Below are 14,868 nucleotides of genomic sequence, written 5' to 3'. Positions count from 1 at the left end.
TGGTCACATAATGGAGCTAGCAACCCACATGTGCCTGGATGCAAGTCCCCTGTTATCCTATGGTCCGCGAATCTGTGTCAAAATCCCGCAGCCTTTTTCCCTGCAGGGAATCCCAACACGGTTGTTACAACGACTGTGTTGTGATTCCGCATACCATTGCTCTGCAAGTCGGAACAACGACTTGCGGAGGGGGGGCGCTGGATGTTGGAATAGCATAATTTACTATTCCAACTCCAGTCTGTGCGGACACTAGTGAAGGCATTGGATTTTAAATCCAACACCCCCCCCCCCCCACTCCGCAAGTCGTTGTTCCGACTTGCAGATTAACGGTATGTGGAAACACAACTTGGTCGTTGTAACAACCACGTTGTGACTTCCTGTGGGGAAAAAGTTTTGGGGTAAACGTTGTTTCCAATGACCGCCTATCACTTCTAGTGCTCTTTAATGGTAAAACCCCTAGCGAGACATATCAACTTGCACTTACATGTCTACACTCTCAACATACTGCACCCCGCCTCCTGAGCACAGGAGACCTTATCTAGGGGTTACTGACATATACTTAAGAGCAGTGATGTGACCCTGTCACACATGGTGTGGACAAAGTCGAAATGGAGCAGTGAACAATAATCCTGCAGTCTGCAATGGCAGGCCTGAGGTCACTCAGGGTGGCACAACCAGTGCTGCAGGCCCTGAGTACCCCTTTACCAGCATGCCCTGGTTACTACAGTGCCACTTACCAGGGCCTTACAAGGGGGGATAGTCGATGTCAATTGGGATGCCAATTGCACATGTCCCCTTTAGGGGTAGATCACTGGCACTAGAGCATGATTAGTAGACAAAATCGATTTTGCAATAATGTTACTTCTTCAAGGAACAAAAACTTTGAGGAGACACGAGCAGCATTGCTCTGATGCTCAATACTAGGGCTAGGCATAACTCGCTTGAGTAAGGGTAACGGAATAACCTAAAAATTATGCAAGATTACACAAAATTATGCAAGAAGAGTAGTTCTGCATTTAGCGCTCTTTCTTAGCGCAAAAATGCCCCCTTGCATCCAAAATGGATATCTGGTGCATTTTGCACCATGAAATAGTGCTGAAAGCAACAGAAAATGAACAGTGAACCAAGCAGCTATTCACAGGTACTAATTGTGCTAGAGAGGTATACATTTCCTTCAACTTACTCCAGAGAGTTTAGTGCTATTTTCCTAGTGTAAAATACATCCTTGTGTCCAAAATGTAATGTGCTCTTGCAGTTAGAGTTTTCTCACCCAAACTACTGCTAATTATGGGAGCCGGAGTAATCTCATTATTATTGGTTATTTTGCGTCAAAGAGTAACATGGAATTAGCAAAATTACTCTGAGGTGATTGAAATTCTACCCAGGCCTACTCCCAACATCAGCAGATCATTTGTGAGGACTGAATAGTTAGTCTGTACAAATATATATGAGTCATCTAAAACGTGATACAAATCCAATGGTGGATATCTTTTGTAGTAGCCCAACATTGTTTGGCCTATAGAGAATTTGCAACTTTTACAATAGAACGCTGTCTCTGGCATGCCGCTGATTAAGCCCAAGTCCTACCCCAGCCCTACCTGCTTTCAAAAAGTGAGAGACACACCTCATGTACCTACCTGCTGAAGCCCGTAACACCTTCTAGCTGCAGAGGAACCCCTTGCGCCTCAACCCTATAACAAGTAGAGGTTTCATGTGGTTTCTGCCTACCGACCCTCCCCTTACCCAGGATGTGGTTTTATGGCCAAAGCTGCTGACTTTGAAACTGGGGAACCAGGTTTGTCTCTCGGGGCAGATTTACTAGGAAGTGATGCAACACAGCAGCACAATTTTCTGCACTGCTTTGTGTGAAAGGGAGAGAGCATGAATATTCCATATTTAGTAAGATATTGCACATTTTCGCTCTCTCCCTGCACCAGTGTACTGTGCGCTGCCTAGCATCAATGCAGGCACCCTTGCGCTATGGTGCAAGGGGTCCCTGTGTTATAGGCAGGATTGTTTTTGTGCCGGAAGGTATCCCTTCCTTAACTCCTTCGCTGCGGAGGTTATTTTCCCGCTGTGCCTGGGGGGGAGGGGGGCGCGCACGGCGCCCGCATTCTCATGGCGAGCTGAGCTCGTCATGAGGCACGGCGCTCCTGTGCTCATGACGAGCTCAGCTCGTCATGACCATACCCGTTCCCGTGGAACGCTCAGCACAGCAGGGGAATTATCCCCACATGCGAGCGTTCCACGGCTCATGACGAGCTGAGCTCGTCATGAGCACCGGAGCGCCGTGGCTCATGATGAGCTCAGCTCGTCATCAGTATGGAAGGAGTTAAAGGCATTTTCCTATTTTCCTCTTTCTACATGTCCTGCAGAATGCAGCACACGTGGAAAGAGGAGATAATGAGGAGAAATACAGATATTTCTCCTTGATATGCCTCCCACGAGAAAGCATACCATTTTGACTCAACCTGATGTTAACTGACCTTAGTAATTCTAGGATTGAGTCAAAATCCATGGATGGATCCATGGGTACGCCCATGCTCCACCCATGCAATGCCTTCTCAATGCAGAATAACGCAAGGCAGTGATTTGTGCTGCTTTGCATTACTCTTTGTTTCCTAACCCACGCAGAGCAACACTAGGTGGCTTTGTGTGTCTTAGTAAATCTTGCTTAAGGATTTGTGTTGCCTTGTGTCCCCTTGCCTGATGCATGGGCAGCGCAAGCCCTTAGTAAATCTGCCCCTGGGTGCTGTTTGCACATCCTGTGATTCTGGGCAAATCACTTAATCTCCTCATGCCTATAAACAGTGAATGTGAATGTGACTTTGTGTATTGTAAGTGTTGCTCAAGTGATGTGCACCACTACGTTTGGGTCTAGTTTGTGCTATGTAAAAACTGCGGGAAAAAAAGTACAAAGAGGTAAAAACAAAGCCTTAACATAAGGAAAGACAAATAAATACCAGTTTACTGGATGATTTGTACAAATAGAAACCAGAACACCTGCATAGATTGTGGCTTCCCTGCTTAAAATGTGTGATCTTAGGCAAAAATGTTACTTCACCAAAATTCCTCTTTCTTCATTATTGTGCATGAAAGAATTTTCAAATATGTTACCTCAGAATACCAGTAGTCAAAAAAACTATTGCATTTGATTTAATAGACTGTAATGTTGTTATGTAATATTCTGGGTCATGTAGAGTGTTTAAATGACAACTGTGTTGCCACTTAGTTCACTGACGTTTTATGTTTAAAACTATCACTTTTAATAAGTACTTCTCAGTGCAGTGCTAAAATGTGAGCTTTTACTGTCAAAGATTGCTCATGTTGAAGAAATACCTTTTTTATAAAAATAAATTGAAGAGACTTTTATCATATTTTTCGTGGTATTTGTTGTATGATTTACATACCAAACATTTTCAGGCCTAGGCTCATTTATGAACAAAAGGAACAAATGATGGACGGAATGCTGAACAATGCAAACATTCACCCCCAGTTACAAAGATTTAGGTTTAATCCATCGTTCTTTTGCTCACCACGCCACCCCACGCCGCCCCAGGTTGGACCCAGCCATATGCATGGGCTCTAAGAGCCAAGCTAGACCCTTTTCTTGCCTCTGGCTCGGCTCTCCCTGGTAATTTGATGGCTTGCCCACCTCTAGTTTTATCCTTTTTACTGGATGAATGAGACCAGGACTCAAAGATACATAAAGTGTGTAAATGTTTTGTTTGTGTTTCTGGGTGCCTCAACCTGGCTGTTGTTAGGAGGCTCCTATCATATAACTTGCTCTAATATCACAAAGTGAAATACGATATTTAGTGTAATTGTAACATTAATTACTATAACACCTGGCAACCTCAACATATGCCTGCCTACCCACATGTGCATTTTCACCTGCCAAAGCATCTCACAATATCCTCTCCACGCTTTCATCTTTGTCCGTGCCTTAAAACCGGACCCATATTCCACCTTCTCAGTTGTTAATTGCCTTGTACGTATTCTCTAAGACCTCCATATCCGAACAAACCTGACAGTATTCTTGATACTCCTTCCTCCATACTATACACGTCTTCAGCTGAGGTAGTTACCATTCTCACATCTGCCAACCGCTTATGCGCACCACCCGGCCCCTTTGACCCTAGATCCTCAAAGCACTGGTCTCTCTCCTCTGCTCCATATCCTGTCTGACATATGCATGTAACAACAGGTCAATCGGCTATTGGCCCATACCTTCTTGAGATACAGGCTCAGGTCTCAGATGGCTTTTAAATTGTCTTCTAGTCAGTAAGTAGTCAGTCTCTTGGTGATCCTCAAGCCAAAACAATAGTTCACCCACCAAGGCTCCTTCAAGGCAAATTCCACGCAAATTTGTACACCTGGGCCAAGAAAAAGGGAGGAGGGTGAGGGGGCCACAAAAGGTTGATTTCTATGTTAATTCACTCAGGAAATGTTTGTCTTGGATATAGAAATAAAACCTGAACAGAATTGCAATATTGCAACAAATTTGACAAAATGTTAGATCATTACTTAGAAAGTGTGCTTTGTCATTTGGTGTAAATCTGTTCAGCCATTTTTGAGAAATGTACATTTAAAGATGTGCATAAGGCTGGGCTTGTAGGGGTTAAAAGTCAATTTGTCTCGCTGGAGTACAGATGTTGTGTAATTTAAAAAAATTGGAATTTCTGACTGGCCTATGATTCTTTTTTTCCTTTGTCCATTTTCAGTATTACAGTGCTGATGCTTCAGAGGAACCAAGCAATCTAATTAGCTGGCCACAACAAGAAACAAAATTTTATGGCTGTCATTACAGACCTTAGCTTGTTGGCCTACATACTCGTATTCATCATCATCAAAAAACTTTATTTCAGCTATTACAGCCATAAAAGCACATTTAAATTTACAACCCATTAAAATCCAAATCAGGGAATAAGTACAAAGTCATGAAGAACACTGGATTATGGTCATAATAATATAAGAAAACCCCCGTAGTAAGGTTGAAATGCAAAAATCATCATTATGGGATATTCGAGCAATTAAAACATACATTGATTCACATCCAATATTTTAGTAAAGCCCAGGATCGAAGTGCCAGCCGGTTAGCAGGCATTTATATCTCTCACATAGATTAATCAACAAATACCTGCATTTACAGGCTTAGTTATTACAGAATAAATAATCACAGCAAATGACAAGTAGGAGCTGGTATTACTTATTATCATATTGCATTTTTTTGTAAGTGCCTTAGTTTACACCACATAGCAAACAGAAATTTCGAAATTGCAACAACATACACCAGGTTGGTATCAGATTTTAGGATCCTAAAAAATTCAAAATAGTTCTTAATACCCAGGTTTCTGCAAAGTTGTATAAGCCACTTGGACCTAGCCCGCTTATATGCCGAGCTGAAGAACATAACACGGATTTCTGTTTTTTCCTCCATTAGGCATCCAGGGCATAGGCAGGAGGATGCGCGCGCCTACTTGTTAGAGTGTGAAGCGGGAGCGTCCCATATCTGAATTGCAAAAATAACTTCTTAGCTAGTGGCGGTTGAATTAAGTCCAACCCCAGCTCAAATTTGTATTGGAACTTAAAATCCAAGAACCCATAGGTTAGACTTAAAGTGTTGGCTGCCTTTAAAATGCGTGTCAATTTATACTCTTTCACTGCCCTAGCTTAAGATTTTTTTGAGATAGCTAAGCAGGATTCCTCAGGTGTGGTCCAGCCCTAGTACCTCTAACATTAGAGGTACTAGGGCTGTACTTTTGGGCAGGGTCAAAGTTTGTCTTATAAAATTATTTTTGGTTACAGTAAGGGCATTAGATGGGCTATGCTCCCACAATTCTGCCCCATATAAGGTTGCTGCCCTAGCTTGTACTTTGTAGATTTCTAGCTGCGGGCATACAACCTTTAAAACACAACTCTTATGGACTTATAAAATCCCCCTAATAGCCTGAGTTAAGTTCAGGTTGACCTTATTGATTTGTGGTCCCTGTTCTGACTGACTTTTTCTGTCCTCCTTTGAGGGAGAATGATTGAAGGTGACTCCAGCCTATTACCCTCCAAGTGCAGGGATTAGAACTATAAAAAGGGCCTATTCATAAGGGACAGTAGTGCATTTTCGTACCCTTTTCCTTAGATCAGGGCTTATAAACTTAAGCTAGGGGATAGATTCATTAGTATTAGTGATAATCCATCCTTTTGCAAGAGTGTTAGTATACCTTCTGTGGAGTTATGCTTATTTCGGGCCTTGTAGACCTCAAACGGGAGAGACTCCATCTTGCTTTCTGCCCCGGCAGCTTGAGATGCTTCTAGGCCAAGTGTAATGTTTTAGTTTCGAAGTGTTGTTCGCTTGGAGAGAACCGGCTCAGCCTGGCCCTTATCGAAAGACTGTATTTTTTCTCCACTCCGAAGACACAACATCAGGCCGGCCGGCTGGGAACGTGTCCTTGGTACTGGGAGGTACAAGAATTTGGTGGGCGGAAGGTTACTGGCCGTAACTTTCCATGAAAGGACAAGCATCCATATTAGCGAAAGTGTTAGGCAGTGAGTCAGTCAGTCTGTAGGCGGCAGCTAGCCGTTAGCATCAATGCCATTAATTATTTCCAGGCAGACAGTCGCCATCTTGAAGTCCGAGAAAGATCATGAAGCTGATACTCTCTAAGAAAGATTGAAGGAGAAGGAGAAGTAGCGCAGAGCGATCAGAGACAGAGAGAGAGACAGCAGCTAATAAAGAGGAAGGTTCCAGTGACTTGGAGGGGAGCAGAGGAGACAGAGCATAGCGGTGCAGACGTGTACTCGTGACTGCTGAGGTGTGATTCCGAGACGAGCCAAGGCACAGACGAGAAGGGAACCTAGATGACTGTTGAACCCCGACTTCGTGTCCATAAGGTGAAGTCTGACCAGTACTTATAGTGTGCACATTCTAACCTTTCACTTTCCTTTGCAGGATATATGTTATAGTATAGTGCTGTGTTCATAATTATTGTAATTAAATACCCCAGTTCTTAGTGAACCGACATGCGCCTTGTATTCTTGTTCAATCAGGGTAACCTGGTCTTCTAGTCAGACATCGTTTTCATGAACGGATGTAAATCCCGGTCAGGTAAGAGGTGACTGAATAATGAGGGAGAGAGGGACCATTTGATGCTGAGAGCAGAAGGTACATGATTCAATTTGGAAAGCTGTGCTAATTCATGTTATTGTAGTATCATCCCGAGTAGCCGATGAGAGATTCCTTTCAAAGGTATTCATAGGAGAGTGATCGTCGTTGGTAAGCGGCGTTCATGAGAACACCAGGTGGGAGACTGGTGCTTAGATCCGCCGGATTGGGGATCGGGTTGTAAGTAAGCGAGCACTGGGAGGGAAACCAGTGTGTAGGTCCGCCGGATTGTGGACCGGATAAAAAGAGAGCACTGGGGCTGCAGCTCAGTGTGTATGGCACGCCGGATTGCGTGTCGAGTGAGCACTGAGGGTGATCAGTGTGTAATGGTGCATAATCAGAACTGCCTCAGGGTAGATTAGTCTGGGCCTAAGTGGCCGTGAGACTAGTTGGTATGAATGGGATATTGTAGAAAACCTATGCATGTGTATTGCTATTTTCCCTATCCTTAGGTACGAGATGTAAGTACATACATATACATATACCCATTGTAAATACGTTCTAAGGAGGGAGGTGATTACGTTCCGACTGGGTTGGAGGGGCTCTGAGGAGCTGATCCCATCTGGTTCGAGAATCCGGTCGTTACATCTGGCGTCACGAACTGTTTACGAAGCCTGTGTGCGCTGTATTGTTTTCATCGTTGTTGTTTTGCGCTCTGCTCGTACGTATTTTCTTTGTTGATAATTGTGTATATATTTTTTGTGTGTCAAAATGTTTTCGCGTAAATCGAAATCTACTTTCAAATTGCCTGTTGAAATTCCCAGCTGGAAATCAACGCCTTACGAGGCCTTGGCCCGTGAGTGGGCCGATTCTACTGGTTTGAGTGAGAATTGGACTTCTTGCTTGGAGCTGGCGGAGCCTGCTGATGTGGTTTCTTGCTTGCAAAAGGCTCCGATAGTAAAGGGTGATGCGCTTCCTATTTTAGGATGCAGAGGTTGGATTGTGCTGACTGCATACAGAATGCTTCATGAGAAAATTGTAAAATTACAGAAGCGGTTTGTGGATATGGAAGAGAAGTTTCTTGAAGTGCAGAATGCGCATACTCTTTTGCGATGTCAGAATAAATTGCTTGCCGACAAACTTGAGACTTATCAGACTATAGTCGAAAGGGCTGCTGTTCGAATTGCTAAATACAAATATAGAAACCGTCGTGGTCGTGTTTGTAAACGGAAAGTGCGTCTGGTCGTGGCGAAAGCCGGACTGGATTGGAACCCCGACGAATGGGATGGTAATATCTGGGATTCTAATGATTCTGGCTCCTCGGCTGAAGAGAGTGACAAGCGCGAGTCTTCTCGCTCTGGACGTGATTGTAAATCTGCTTCTTGTGACAAAGACGATGGTTCTTGTGACCGTGGTCGCTCTTCCCGTTCTGGTTACGTACCTCCTCCTGATTCTTCCTCTAAATCTATGGCTCGGGCTTCTTCGGAGGCTCGTCCGGAGGTTTCTGCACACCCGGTTTTTCGACGTAAATTACAACAAGCTCCTGGTAATCCGAATGGTGTCCATTTGGATAGTATTGAGGATTTTACTCAACAGGAAGTTAGTGACATTTTGCAACGATTTCGACAACGGCCTGGTGAGGCTTTGCTTACGTGGATGGTGCGCCTTTAAGAATTAGGTGCTGCAGGTATCATGCTGGATGCAGGTGATTGTTTTCGTTTTTGCTCTTTGAGTTCCGATTCTACTGTACAAGATCATTTTCGGAACTATAATGGTGCTGGCCAGATTAGTCTACTCCAGCTAGCGACTGATGGCTGTAATCACAAATACCCTACTGTAATGGCCGGGTTTTCTGATTAGATGGGATCAGCCCCTAGGGGCCCCTCCAACCCAGCCAGAACGTAACCACATCCCTCCTCAGCCCATCTATCCAGGAACCTAGGTACCTACCTGAGGATGGGGAACTCGCAATATACAAGCTCATATTATTAGAAACACCACTAAATCTATAGGGATACTAAGAATACTCACTGATGACTAAGGATATCCATGCCCTACCTTATAGTCTCGCGGCCACTCAGACCCAGACTAATCTACCCCAGGGCAGATATGACACACAATCCGGTGCGTCTACACATGGGCCTGCAGAACCCAATGCTCTCTTTTCCAAACGGTTTACAATCCGGCAAACCTACACGCCAGTCATCCCCCCTGGTGCTCTCACTTACACAAGCCACAATCCTGTGGGTATCCACGCTGGTCATCCACCCCAGCGCTCTCACTAACGCCGTATATCAACGACGACCACATTCCTATGAGCACCTTCAGTTATATGTTGGGAAGTCTCTCTCTCTCTCCTATTCACTAAGGGCTTGCTACTACAATATTAGGAGTTAGCCAATTAATATAATGTACCTCTTATTCTTGGCATCATAGGTCCACTCGCTCCCTATTTATGTGATCACCTCTTACCTGATTGGGATTACTCGTCCATTCATATAAATGAAAATCACCTAGGAGATACATTTACCTGGATTGAACAAGAATACAAGGCACATGGCAGTTTGCTACAAACTGGGGGTTTTATTAGAACAATATAAACACCTACATAGATCTGTAACTGACAAAGACTATAGATAGAACACACCGCTGAAAGGGAAAAGATTAGACATACAATAGCCTAGGGAATAAGGACAAGATTAAGATGCAAGTGTAAAGTAAACTAATGTGATGGAATTAATATCACCTGATTAGTGTGAAGTCTTGTTCTAGCTGTCATCTGGGTTCCTCTCTCGTCTGTGCCTTGGCTCATCTCAGACTCTCTCTCTCTCCTGCACTCTTGGATACACCTCTGCGCTGATCACTTTGCACTGGACTCCTATCCCCCACGAACTGTCTCCACCTTCCAACTTCAATCTAATGGTTTCTGCCGCTCTGATCACCGTTCATTCAACTAGCTTGTTCACTCTGTCTCTGCGCCAATGTCCAATTAACTCCAGCTGCTCCCACAGGTTAATCCACGATCTCTACTTCAGTCTCTTCTAAAAAGGCATTACTTCAGACTCCAGCTATTCACACCTCCTCCTGATAAGTAACTGCTTCTGACTGCTTCCTTCAGTTCCAGCTCACTGACTGCCTGTTTGTCTTCTCTCTGTTCCAAGCATGTCCTGTCTCTTCTCCTCTTGCAATTCCACTTCTTTAACTCTACCAACACTCTCTGCTCCTTCAATTCAAGTCAGCTCTCTCTAGCTTGAACCCTCTCCGCTCTGCCAACTCCACTCGACTGCTTACCACTCCTCCACCTCAACACGACTACCTGACTCCGCCTCTGCACTTCACTGATATAGAATGCTGTTTCCTCATGGAAAGTTCCAGCCATCAGCCTGCCGCCCACCAGATCTCTGCATCACCTCGCATCAAGGACACACACCCAGCCGGCCGGCCTTTTGTTGTGTCTTCCACACAGAGAATAATACAGCCTACCGATAAGGGCTGGCCCAGACCGGTTCTCTCCAAGTGAAAAACAGCTTTAACTATAAACTTTAACTTTACCCTGAAAAGCCTCTCAGCTCCATCAAGATGGAGTCCCTCTAGTTCTAGGCCTGTAGGCCTGAAAGGAATGAAATACCCCTTAGCTCTGTCAGAATACCTACATAAACCATACCAATGTGTCTAATATAAGCAAGTATGTCAAAGCCAGTAGGCAATAGACAGGTTAGAGTCAAGAATAAGGGATCTATCATCATATTAAGCAGCTATTCTCTTCTAGGTCTGGAAGAAAGGGCTTAAAAGGGCCAAAACAGGCTAAGAATACCTATCCTAGATGTGAGCAAGACTAAGATCTATATCACTGCTAAATAGAGCCAAAAACTCTGCCATTACATTCCACCCTTAGATCCTTATCTTGCGAACATCTATAAACAACAACATCCATATAAACAAACATCAACACAATCTATCAACAAATCAAAAACCAAAAAACTCTCTAAAATGAATGACAACTTAAAGAAATTCCACCTGAAGCTTAATGTAGGGAATACAAATCTAACAACCAACTGAAAACAAATCAAAGCACCCTTGACTTGAATGCTGAAACATATCTAAGATTGGATCTGATAACAACAGAAACTATCCAAAGCATCCTCAAACTAAATGTGCCTCAACTTCTAGTGATAACTGGTGAAATCTAGTGAAGTAGGGACTTATGTGTTGAATGAAAACAGCAAGGGGCCTAAATGGGGCCTACCTACTTCGGACAACTTAAGAACTAAAGAGTTTCAACTTCTAATGATAAAACAACAAAAGGGCCTAAATGAGGCCTACCTACTTTGGTCAACTTAAGCTAATGATAACTCATGAAATCTATTGGTGTAGGGCCTTGTTTGTGGAATAAAAACAACAATGGGCCTAAATGAGGCCTACCTACTATGGTCAACTTAAGCTAATGATGACTCATAAAATCTATTGGTGTAGGGGCCTTGTTTGTGGAATAAAAATAACAATGGGCCTAAATGAGGCCTACCTACTATGGTCAATTTAAGGAAACATTTTGGTGAAATCTGAGAAATAGACATGACAAATTATTTTCAAGGTCTGGGCAAACATTAATACATAATCATACTAAAAGACACACCTCCCAGGACAACCTAAAGTCTAGGGTAACCACCCTTTGATCAATTAAGGTGAAATTGTAATAACAGGAAAAATGAAGACAACCCCATTTCTACAAGATAGCTGATGTGGCACTAAGCATTGAAATATATCTATATAAATGTGGACTATATATAAAAGCACAATATCACTAGCACTTAGTTTTCATCACACTGTGGAACACATGTGTGTACCACCATTCTCTTTATTTTCATCCCTCCAAACGGTTTTGCAGAAAGACTATAATAAGTGACTGCATCCTAAAAAGCAAAGATAGTACTTCATCAAAATCATGAAAAAATTTCTTTTTGTTTAAAAGTGGGGCCTGTTCGTAGTAATGCAGGCCAAGAGCTTGCAAAACAATTTTTTTTTGCGGGAAACATAATCAAAATCCAAGAAGAGAATATTATTGGCTTTGTCATATAATTTAACCCCTTCCAGGCTCATGACGAGCTCAGTCAGTGTTCAGCACAGGGGAAATTTGGGCAGTCAATGTTTTTATTTTTCGGAATATCAGTGTAGGTCACCACCCTGCGTCAGCATCCGGTAGCAAGGAAGCACGTCCTCCGCCGTCGATCCACCACCAATCCGGTCTGGTCTGGTCTGGTTCCATCTTCCAAAAATAATAAACTAACATAAAAACATGAAAGTAAAAAACTAAAATAAAAAAGGAAGTGGGGGGGGGGCCGACCCACACACCAACACCACAACCCAGCAATCCTAGGACAAGAAAACAAGTATCATTAATCTTGCAGGATAAAATTTTCCATTTAAAAAGCACCCCAAGTGCTTTTCATTGTCGGGAAAAAAAAAACTTAATTAATTAAAAACATTCTTCTAAAGTCAAGACATAATTAAAATGATATATTTTTTTTTATTAGTTTGGGCAAAATCTAATTTTTACATACACAGCCAGAAGGGCCGATTTCATACACTAATCCTCTGTGGGACAGCCCCTCCCTTCAGAATACGCAGGAGCCAGGCTACAGTGTGAAGTAATTTGAATCACTGCCAAAGGTTGATCTCACTGCGAGGGGAAGGCACTGCCAAGCACTCGATGCAAGCATCTCTAGTCTCTAATCAGGGAAGCCTACCCAGGCCTACTGTATCTAACTAACTCCAAGGGCCAAAAGTCTGCCAATTACTCTGCATGGACAAGCATCCCTTATCAGTGGGCAATGAAGCTGTCTGCGCCGACAGCCAGGAGGAGCGAGTTAGCCCCCCTTCACATAAACAAACCGTCCGCGGAGCAAAATTGGCTGTTAGCCAATCATAACAAGACAGGGCCGTGTTCGGAGCCTGCAGAGGAAAAAACCTGTCTTCACAAACCAGCTGGTCTGCCAAGGTCGACAAACAAATTCTTTGTAAGCCTTTCCCAGGCCTGATTTTTGTTTTTAACTAACGAAAACAAATTCATATGTGGATGCAAGCAATTTAAAATAATTCTGGTACAGTGTACTGCTAGCTCCACTTTCTAAAAAGACTTTTGTCTAACTAATTCAGCTAAAGGGCAAGGCATTTTAAATATGAGCATATATTTAGCATGCAGATCAACACACAGAAAGGGGCAATTTACTTCTGCACACAAGACTATGCATTTATTATTTGAAAAAAAAAACGAATTATCATGGACTGTTGGGTTTAATATTTCTCTGCACATATATCTATCAGGCAGCATGTTTAATAAACACTGACTTTACCATGCAAGATATTACCTTTCTATCAACAGCTTGTCAAAGTACATAGGCGAGCCTTATAACTAAATGCAAATTAAACTAATGTAAGGGACACACAGATGGTAGTGTGTTATAGTTACCATTTTTAACAATATATTCTGCTCCACCCTAACCATACACACTAGCATCCAAAAAATAAAAATATATACTGTCAGCTGTTGAAAGAGAAACAATTTAAAACAACATAAAATGTAGACACATTTCACCATTGTATTTTGTTCAACCAGGGGCAACATGTAATTTTGCATTGCAGAGCGCAAACCTTTCAATGAAACCTAACAAAAGGGCCACATTCATATAATATCAAACAGCTATTTATTTTCCAACTGAGTGAGTTAAGTCATATATACCTGTTTTACTGCATATCAAAACATACACATTTGAGAAAAAAAAGTTCAGCTCGCATTTGGGAAAATAATAATGAGAACACATTTATTTTAAAAGCACACGGTTGCCTTTCACTAATTAAAAGCACATGTTACCATGCACTGTCGGGCAAGATTGATTATTCTCAACCTGTGATCATTGCAAAACATCGGCCAGCACATTCCTTTCTAGATGGAAAACCCTCAAAGAAATAATTAATGAAAACAGCCCGTAGCATGCATTGTAACCGGGCCACCTCCTTAACATTTCACTCATTTTAAATCATGCATACAAAAATAATTCTCCACACGTCTGTGGATGCATATTCAGTAACACATTTAAAAGAACACTGCTCTCTCCGTGCAAACCCTTATCTCAATCCGACTGGTTGATTAATAACTTACCGACCCCTAAGAGTCAGACACATGAAGTCATCTGTTCCAAGGTAAACCCACACAAATTCGTAGACGCATTTCAAAAAGAATGTTAAATGAACAGAGACCTATGCTCAGCACAAGATGTTACCTTTCCTTCAAGATGCTGACAAAGCACGTAGGCAGACCCAGGAACAAAGAAAAGTCAAAATCAAACCACCAATCACAAAATATTCACTGACTTTTATAGTCAGTTCAAATAACCATGCAAGTTAAACAGCATGTTTAGAATAAATACTGCCATCACAATTCACGATATTAACCCTTTGGCAGCTCAAGCACAATCAATTCCCAATGACTGCAGATACATGGGAAAATCATGAACTCATCTCTCCACATTTACAGATAACACAAAACAATTTCTCCAAGCATTTGAAAGAGATCCAGCTCTCTCCTGCCTAACGTAATGATAACATGCTCCATCCAAGCCATGACCACATGGCGCTATTCACAAGCCATATTTACAAGACAAGCTCTTCACAAACAACATATCCAAGGCGCAATGCACAAGCAACACAGCAAATCAACATAAGAACATGCACCTCACAGGCCACATTAACATGGCGCTATTCACAAGCCATAT

The sequence above is a fragment of the Lissotriton vulgaris genome, chromosome 2_1, assembly GCF_964263255.1.
Source record: "Lissotriton vulgaris chromosome 2_1, aLisVul1.2, whole genome shotgun sequence".
In the NCBI taxonomy this organism is placed as follows: Eukaryota; Metazoa; Chordata; class Amphibia; order Caudata; family Salamandridae; genus Lissotriton; species Lissotriton vulgaris.
Note: the sequence above shows the minus strand (reverse complement) of the source record.